Consider the following 8,668-nt stretch of genomic DNA (forward strand, 5'->3'; position numbering starts at 1 on the left):
TGCAGTCAGTGTGAGGGGTATTTTGAAATGCTCGCAACTTATGCAACCTACATACACTTTTAAATAAATAAATATATATTAACAACAATTAAAATTAAAATATATATAATTATTAATAAAAATGATAATTTACTTAAGAGCCAGTAAGATGGAAACCTTTTATCAAAAACGTTCAAGAGAGATAAAACAAAATATTTATTTGCTGCTCACTCACAAATCTTTCACAATTATGAAATATTAAAAAAATTAATTCAACTTCAAATTTATTCATTTTCACTTGTAAAATCTTCTCCTATAGAACAATGTAATTATTTTATACTCATGAATTTTTTCCAGTAATAAAACTAAAACTCAAAATTTGTTGCTGATTATATGCTTATATAACAGTTATGTATACTATTATATTTTCAGTGTTCGTATTATAAAAAACCAACAAATTGACACGATTTGTGTCCTGTTCACAAACATAATGATGCACATATAGATGAATGATGGCCCTTACAGGGCATCTACGAGACGAGCACACTTTAAATGTTTAATAAATATTGAAAATGCATAAAAAGATATTTTCAGCATGTTTCGCGCCGTGTACTCAAACAACCGCTGCTTGTTAAGCATTGGGTGTCAGGTGTTCAGGTGTATTCAGGTGTGGTGTGCGTGTGTGTGTGTGTGTGTGCCCGCGTGCGTGTATTTTGAGGCATTCGGATAGCCTCTGGAGTAACACAAACGATGCCGCTGTCGCCTGCAGTTGTTTGTTTGGTGTCCTGTGCAGCATTGGCATGTCCTTTCGCCGGCCTCTCATTCACGTCGAGTGCGCCGTGGCCGACCTCGTTGCTCGCCTCTCACGTTTCGCGTTAAAGTCACGTATTTTCCAGGTAATTTACGTTGGCGAAACTGTTGCCACCAATATTTCTGGCCGTGTTGGCCGTTGATTTTAGTTGTCGGTTTCTTTACCAGTTGTTGTGTTTGTTGTTGAACCGTTTGCTGGTCTTTTTTTTCCCCCTCCCAGTGCATGAAATGCGTTTTTTGGCCTTTGTACGTGCACGTTGTCCTTTTTGCGGGCGAGCCGGCTCCCAGTTCGCTTATTGTTTTTCATGCTCCTCGCTGTCCTGGCGCAAGTGCAGCGAAATGTGCATAACGTGACCGGGTTTCTTAGTTGGCTTTTACCAGCCAGCGAAAGTGCTGGCCAAGTTCCACCCCCAAGTTGGCCCCCGTTGCCAGGGTGCAAAGTGCATGCGGCGCGATGCACTCACCCGTCCGCTCCACCCATCCCTCATTCACTCACTCACACGCGCTCTTCCACTGATATTTCACTTGGAAAACTTTTGCAACTTCTTTCGGACAGCTGCAATGGATACGGTTGCGGGCACAGATACAGATACTGTTGCAATTGTTGTTGTTGTCGTCGGTTGTTTGCGGTAAATTAAGTTGCGACCATTGAAGCTCCACTTGAGTTAATCGTTTAATTAGTGCCTGAAAGTCTTGTGGGTTGAGCATCTCTGCCTGTTGGCCACAAAAATGACTTGACTTGAGCATACTTGAAGAAAGGTACTTACAAATGTTTCGCAATAGCTAAACACGCTTTTAGGCGCGCTGCCAAACTCTTTTTAAGCAGAGAAACAACAAAAATAATGAGATTCTTGGAAAGTTTGTTAGAAAATAATCTCGAAGTTAACGTTAAACTTTTCAAAGTAATTAAAAAATATTCAAATTTCAATATTTTTCAATAACATTTCATTCTCACTAAACGGAAGAAAGGAAATCCAAGAAACACATGATTTTGAATATTTATATTCATTTGAAATTCTTCAACTTAATTTAATATTCAAAACCTGGTTTTTTTTTTTTTTTTTTTTTTTTTTGTTTTTTATTTCCCAAGCGCAATCGTATAAATTAGAAACTTTTTGACTTTAATATTGACATCAATCTTAATTATTCTGGCTCTTCACATTCTGTTCGTCTGGTATACACACTCGCACACACGCACACACACCCTCACACCTACGCACATTTCTTATGTGTCAAAGGCAACGCATAAAAACCGAAAATGTCATTTTGTAGCTGTTGTAGCCAAGTTGAAATTAAAATTTATGGCCTCAATATGCGTTTGTTGCTACCAAAAACTGAAATTCATTTTACGAGCATTGCAAATAAAAATAAATTAATATTTCATTTGTTTTTACCCACAAGGGGAGCGGGGGCTCCCCTCGTATGTGTGTGTGTGTGTCCTGGCCACCCACAAAAAAAAAAAAAAAAAATCCTTTGCTGGTTCAACTAACTTTGTTTTACGACCCAACTGATGATGGTCATGCCTGACTGCCAGCCTGTTGGCAGCCAGCATTTGTGGCTGTTGTTGTTGTTGTTGTTTTGTTGGCTGTTGCTCTCTTTATGATGGCTACGTTATTTTTAAATTCATTTTATATGAAGGTATTTATGTGGCAGTGCTGCGCGTTTAGATGGCGCTTAAGTGTTTCCAATACCCTGCAATAATGCTGCCAAAACAACGGGTGGTCGGCCTTGAGCCTGGCTTCTTCAGAGAGAAAAACACGCTGCAGAACTTTGTGATCTTAAAGGGCAAAGCAAGCGCTTGTTGAATGAATTAATCCATTTCCTTAAGGATGTTCCATTGGAAAGCGATTTCAAAGGTGGCCTGATCAGCAAAATAATAAGAAAGTAAAGCTATCCAAAGGTATTTGAAATATTAGTCAAATGCTCCTGAATCTAAATGCTTTTTGCTAATAACTCCCTTGTCTGGGTATTCTGGCACCAATAGTGCTAAGCCAATCTCTGAATACTTTCGAAAATAAAGCCTCTTTTCATTTGACCAAACACTTTGCTCAACTAATTATTCGCACACTCTGGCCAAGCATCCTACTGCAATAAGTCCTCGTTTATGATACCCCGTAAATCCTTATAAATATGAAATATAATAAATATTTATATCAGAAGTGCACACAGAGCAGCTCTCTGTCTTCTTAACTTTATTACAATTTTGAAAAAATGTTTTACCGCTTAGCAGTTCAGATGCAGCACACACGGGCTGAGACACACCCAAACACACCCACACACACACACACACAACCACACCTACACAGAAAACGTGCCACACATGCTTTTCAATATGGTATATCGATATGAATTATAGAGGTGGCAAGGAGTTGAAGCGAGTGGCAGCTCTGCCATCAGATCGCATTAAATATTTAAACAATCAAGCTGCAAGTGCTGGCAAATGGGTGTGGTTAGGGTTGGTAGTTGCTATATATAAGTGGGCGTGGCAGTTGCTATACGAAATGGCAATGAAGCCGGTTTAATCATTGTTTGCACTTTTGCACCTGCCAACTGCAAAGCTTTACTCCCCCCACCACCCCTCTCTCACTACCACCCTCTCTCTCTCTCTCTCTCTTTCTATCTCTGTTTGTGTCTCGCTATCTTCGACTGTGCTGCTATCTCTGTCTGTTTTTACTTGTGAGTGGCAACGTTATTTAGCAGTTTCCGTTTCCTTTATCATTGAGCACAGCTGGCGCATCCTGGGCGTGCTTCCTCCAGGCGGTGACTCCGACTTCGACTCTGGCCCTGGCCCGGACTCGGGCTGTCTTTTGCAAGTTTAATGCATTTAATTCTTACATTGTGCCACGAAATTGGCTAAAAATAAGTTTGTGCCGTGTCTGTCGATTGCATTGCACTTCCGCCAGGTAAATTTGAAATGCACTCGAACTGCATTTGGCAAACGAAACGAAATCACATCGCAAACAATTTAAAGAACACGAGTTCTTAAAGTAACATCTGCTGGCCGGATTAAGAGCCTAGCCGTACACCAAATCGACTCCGTATTGTGGCTGCATTGGGGTGGCATTAGCGGCCAGTCGGTGGCCCCGCTGTTCGGCTCGGCCATTGCCAAAATTGTCACAGCGTGTGGCCACATGCTGTGTGACCCACGCTGTGGTGTTTCGGTTGCGGCAGACAAGTCAAGTTGGTGGCGAGGTCAATGTACGCCTGCCCGAGCGGGCCAGACTGGGCCAGATTGGGGCAGAATGGGGCAGTCAGGTTGTCAGGATGTCAACCAGTTCCTTCAATTCCAAGAGTTTCCATTATTCCAGTTTGTAATCTGCTAATGGCTGGCAGCTCGCATTTCCAATCGCTTTGCGGCATCTACTTTCCAATTATGTCCATTATGCAGCCTCGCCAAGGACATTTGTCATTCTCATTCGCATGCCCAAGCTTCGTTCTCACAGTTGCTTGTGCAATTTCATGCTCGATGCTTCAAGCTCCAGGACCATCAGCAGTTTTATCAAAGCTGTCCCAGGCAAATGTCGGAAACGGAACCTCAGCAAATATGTTATGAAAAGTTTTCAGTTCAGTTTCCAGCCACAACACGCAAATGTTGGCTGGCCAGCAGGAGCAGGCGGAAACGTAGACGATATTTTCAGCTCAAGCAGCGGAAATGATTTATTAAAAATATATATATATTTATATACAAATATAGCGACTGCTCTGCCTGTCGAGTGAGGACTGAAGCATTATAACAATGAATGTCAGAGATAAAAGTGGCGATTGTCACACAATAAATAGCATGGAAATCAAAGCCTCCACAAAATATCAAGAATGAATACAGTAACAAAAAAACAAGAAAAGAAAATTGCTCGACAATTACAGACAGGCTCCGACGGAGTCTTGGATTGCTATGCCCAATGACACAGAAACGAAAAGGTCTGCTCTTGAAAAAAGACAAGTGGGTAAAAACGAATGCACGACGATGAGTTACCCTGTGTTAAGGCTCAAAATACAAAATATGTAGAATATACAGAAGATTCTTTCATATATAAAGCATTTTATAATTAAACTATCGGCTATTCCTTGGCATTGACTGAGACCAGTCTTGTACTTTATCAGCCAATTCTCGTGTGTGGGAGATTTAAGTCTGCCGTGCTATCTTTTACTCGATGTCTCTTCAAATATAGGTTCAAATCCCATCGCATTGAGAACAAAATTTGGAATCAACAGTTATCGCCCGTCTTAGTCTTGTAGTAAGATTAACAAGTCGATCTGACGGAAAAACTTGTCGCTGAATTTCCACAGTTGCAAATTTAAGAAAAACCATTTCCACACCCTTTAAATAAATATGAACACCAATTTTTGAAACTGAGTCTGACGCAATTGGATGGTAAGCAAAATAGTTGCGCTGAAACGTTGTTCGCGATTTTTCCGCAATTGAGTGTGAAATTTTCCTAAACCTCGGCTTAAAGTGAACTTGCATCACATGAGGTAACTACACTCGAAAACTTGGCATCTAACAATAACTATTTGTATTACTATTTTTTCAAATATATTAGAATTAGCGATGTCCTCCGCTCCAGAGATCAATGGATTTGCTCGGACTGTTGGGCATATCTCGATAACTGAGTCTCATATATCATATACTTATTTTATACTTATATATACTTAGATTTATTCGCTCTCTTAGATAGAGACGACCATCTAGAGGTTATAAGTGCATAGACTGTGATTATCTTTTAGTTCATTTTAAATGCTTCCCAAAACTCGTGCAGGTAAATTGAAACTAACAAAAACTCGAGCACAAAACTTTGCGCCCAGGTAAAGTGGCTGGCAAAAGGCAGCTGAAAGCCTGCGACCCATTGTAATTTATAATGCATGCGCCACAAGACGAGCTCCCAACTTGAACTTAGCCGAATGCAATGCATGGAAACTGTAAAGTTGAGGGAGATGGGACGACCCAAACAAATGCATCCGCATCTTTGAAGTGCACTCCGAGGCAATCTCTGCGTGCTTAATGATTACATAAGATTCATATAAGCGCCACTTGATTCGCCCAACTTTAACTTCCGTGAAGCGCATTTTCCAACAAGATGTATGTAATTTCATTTTATCAATTAGCTCGGGCTGCCAGTTCTTGTACGATATTAATTTGGTATTAACGTAGCTGATGCTGGAGAACCACTTCCTGCCACATGCCACACGGCGCGCACACACACACACACACACGCAGAATCATGTTTTCGGTCAGCGGCACAACAAATGTTGCTGCCACTTTAACATGCTGTTTCCTCATCAATTAGTCGGAAGTGTATTTATCATTAATTACACCCAAAGCTGCCCAAGCACAGAACCATCAGATCTAGTTTTTTCTTTGAAGTTTTTCTCATCTGCTTACGGAATAAATAGCTAAGTGGCGCTGAATCTTCGTAGAGTGCTTAAGTCTTTCGAGATCTAAGAATTAATATGTTATTAATGATGTTTTCATCTATTAGTTATATTTTATTTATTATTATTACTAATAAATAGTTGTAATATTCTATTGATACGACATCCCGTTATTTCAATTAAGGACAGTCAAATAAAAAGTAGGTTTTTTTTTCAGAAATAAGACCTAACATATTTTATATAGCCTGATATTTAACCATTAAATTCCATGACAACAATAGAGTGACATTCTATCCGGTCAATTGAAACAAACATATGCACTAAAAATCGTTGAATAATGAATACATGATGAGCATTTAATTCAGTTCAAAGTAAGTATATCCTTTGGGAGATTTGACTAATATATTTAATTCAATATGAAGAAATAACTTTTAGTTTTGACTAAGTAGTTTACCATATTATTTTTTCACAAAAAAGTATGTTCTCCTCTTGTATTTTATAAATAAAATATAATTTTGTGGCTGATTATTTTTGGAAACACTTTCGAAGAAATTTTGGCATGGGAAAGGCTGAACCTTGAATCGGAATTCGAAGGAAAGCTATCAGAACCCCTGAATGAATGTTTGTTAGCTGCTTAGCAGTCAAGCCCATGAAGGCTGTTGTGGCTTTGATTAGCCCAGACTGGAGCAAAGCAAAGCAAACCACCAGCAGCAGCAGCGGTATCTATGGCAAAAGCATGCGCTTTGGAAGCAGATACTCTATGTATTTATGTATGTGCGTGTGTGTGTGCGTGTGTGTGGCTTACATTTACCAGCTGCAGTCATAAGACATTAAAATGCCACAAGCCGCACAGACGAGCTAATAAATTTCACTATAATCTGGCATTGTTGCACTAAGTACTTTGCATATTCATACAAAATATATGCTAGGTGAATGTGCATCTCCCCTCTCACTCTCTCTCTCTCTTTCTTTTACTGTTGCCCTCTCGCTTTGTGCTGTTGCAGTCGGCAGTCGGCAGTCGACAGTCACTTGGCTCATATGCATAAATGCAAAGGCAAACGTTCTAAAAGCCTGGCCAAGTCTGGATAGTCAGGCCGACAGCCGGCTGCCTGCCACATGACAAATAGGTCAGAGAGAAGACGTTGCGGAGCTGTCTGACTCTGTCTGTCTGACTGTCTGGATGTCTGTCTGTCTGTCGTCCGGCTAGCTGCTCGACGTTAACCACATGTGAAAACAAAACTTCCGGTGACATAAACACTGACAAGAAGCTTGCTTAGAGCTCCCAGCCCTACAACCGAAAAGTAAATGCAGCCGCACAAGCAGCTAAAATATTCAAATGAACAGACAAAGCAAAGCTGTAAGCAAGTCTTTGCCACACGCACACACACACACACACGGACACCCATCCAGACTGGTTGCAATGAGTGACTGTGGGCAGCAGTTGATTGCTGCGTGTGCCACTTGCAGCTGCAACAAAACAGTTGACAACAAAGGCGAACATTTGTTCATCTCACAACTTGCAACTTGCCATTTCTTTGGCCTGATTGTTGCCACTGCACTGAACTTTTCAACTATTTCCGTTCAGTTTCAGGACAGTAGCATGCATCACATGATGCACAACGGCAACAACAGCAACAACTTAATTAATAGCGCACATGTTTGTGATGCCTTGCGGCAGGCACTAAGTAAGTGCAACTGTTGCCACTGGCAACCTTTTTGACAATCAAATTTCAAACTTTTGCCAAAAGCTAGCTGCGTTGCGCATACGCCATGTTATCATTAAGTGTTGATTAACAAAAAAACACAGAATGGAAAAAAAGAAAAACTGTGACAGGCTGCAGCATGATGGCACTTCCGGTTCGTGTCGGCCAACTTTCAGTTTGCAACGAGCAATTTGCCACTTGCCACTTGCCACTTGCTCAAGCGCCAAGTTGTCGCTTGCATTTTGATTAGCAGCAATGAAATTGAAAAGGGTTAAGAGCCCAATTGAGCCAATTTGACTTTATCTGACAATAGCCAAACGAATACACCAAGCGCCAAGCGCCATGTGCCATGTGAGATGTGGGCTTATGGGTCGCAGCTACTTATAAAGTCATTTTGGACGCTTTAGAATTAACTCACAAGACATTTGCCAGAGACGCCTTGGCTTGGCCTACTTTAAGGCGCCGCGACGCCTGCAAGATTCATTGGCTGCGATAAGAGAGACACAACGAAAGAAAGCGTGCGAGCGGCAGAGAGAGCGAGCAATAGACTGAAAGTCCGTGTCATTTGCTAGCTGGCGGCATGTCATTGAGCCTTTGGGGTATGGGGGTGGCCAAAAGCCGCTTAGCTGCGCGCTTCGTTGCCTGCCACGCCTGCTTGCGCCTCAAGTAGGGGCGTGGCGGGTGCACAGAAAATAAAAATTGTTATGCCGAGACGTTGCCGTATTTGTGCCGCTTTACCGCAATCAAAATTGTTACTTTCTAAGCCAATATGTTTTATGATGTATGAAATTTGATGTTGCGATAAC

This window comes from Drosophila virilis, chromosome 2 (assembly GCF_030788295.1).
Source record: "Drosophila virilis strain 15010-1051.87 chromosome 2, Dvir_AGI_RSII-ME, whole genome shotgun sequence".
Lineage (NCBI taxonomy): Eukaryota > Metazoa > Arthropoda > Insecta > Diptera > Drosophilidae > Drosophila > Drosophila virilis.